At 37.7% G+C, this 1617-nt stretch overlaps 1 pseudogene; it reads left to right on the forward strand.

Moving 5' to 3' along the window:
* Positions 1–543: 543 nt before the first annotated feature.
* LOC132010114 (TP53-regulated inhibitor of apoptosis 1-like) lies at positions 544–765 on the forward strand (annotated as a pseudogene).
* Positions 766–1617: the final 852 nt, after the last annotated feature.

Genomic DNA, 1617 nt, shown 5'->3' on the forward strand with positions numbered 1-1617 from the left:
CTTTAAAACAAAGACTATAACAAGAGACAAAGACAGACACTATATAATAATAAAGGGGACAATCTAACAGGAAGACCTAATTATAAATATTTATGCAGCCAACATAGGAGGACCCAAATACATCAAATAGTTAATAACAAACATAAAAGAACTAATTGATATTTTACAATAATAGTAGGGGACTTTAACACCTCACTTACAGCAATGGACAACATTTAAGCAGAAAATCAACAAGGAAAAAAATGGCTCCGAATGACACATTGGACCAGATGGACTTAACAGATATATCCAGAACATTTCATCCTAAAGTAGCAGAGTACGTATTCTTTTCAAGTGCACATGGGACATACTCCAGCATAGATCACATACCAAGTTACAAATCAGGCTTCAACAAATACAAAGAGATTAAGATCATACCATATATTTTTTTCTGCCCATAACACTATGAAACTTGAAATCAACCAACAGAAAAATTTGGAAAGACCACAAATACATGGAGATTAAACAACATGCTACTGAAGAATGGATGGGTCAGCCACTGCCATGAATAGCATGGGGGAGGCCTGTACCAGCGTGAAGTGTGAGTTTGACCAATGCTTCAATTGGTGGTTTGCCAAGAAGTTTTAAAGCGTCGGCTCGGAAGACCCATACACCAACCCCTTCGAGTGCTATCAGCAGTATTCAGAAAGCAATAAAGGAGAGATTCCCACTGCAGGACTGGAATTCATGGGCCATGGCAAAGAAAAGCCCGAAAACTCTTCTTGAACTTGAAAGTCACCTTGACAGTCACTCCTCCAGTCAGGAAATTGAGGACACTAGATTTCATCAATTAAGACTGTGAAAAAAGTCATCAATTCGATGGGTTTAGGAAGGAGGAAGTTTCTCTCCTTCCTGTCCTCTCTCTTGTGAAAGATGATGAACCATCACTCTGCTTTGAGATGATTTCTCACTTGCTTTGGCATCCTTGCAGGAACTCCATGTGCTAAAACCAAACGATTTCTTGGATTATGGTTGCAATACTTGGTCTGGGATCAGCTTTAAATATCCTTTGTATGTAAATACTGATAAACTTGTCAGAATGATCAGGGTTGCCTGACCTCTTGAGTTTTGTGGTATGTTGTATATACAACCAAGTATATTGTATATACACTTGTATATACAACCAAATATATTGGTAGGAGGTATAATTCATGCAAGCAATTAATTAGGATCACTCTTTTCTCTCAGGGAGCTAAGGCTTTGAAAAGGGATCCCAGCCCAGTAGTTTTAACCAATGCTTGGGAGCACGGTTTCATTTTCATATAATAACTTTTAAGATTGCTGGTGGATTGGGTTAGCCAAGAGGAAGACAGCTTAAACAGACAGTTCCCTGCCTTAAGAAGAGGTGTCAATTTCTAATTAAGTTGTGAAAGCTTGAAGAATGTTGCAGTATACACATTTCAGAGCTCATAGTGTAAGTTAGGAAATAAAATCCTTGGAGTAACAATGGAGGAAGATACTAAATTGCAAAATTTGCTATTGCCAGCTTTCAGATCAAGTCAGTTAATGAAGCCAACCTATATTATCATTAAAATTGCCAAAATGCTGCATCTGATTAAATGGAAGAAGAGTTTGTTT

The sequence above is a fragment of the Mustela nigripes genome, chromosome 2 (genome assembly GCF_022355385.1).
Source record: "Mustela nigripes isolate SB6536 chromosome 2, MUSNIG.SB6536, whole genome shotgun sequence".
Lineage (NCBI taxonomy): Eukaryota > Metazoa > Chordata > Mammalia > Carnivora > Mustelidae > Mustela > Mustela nigripes.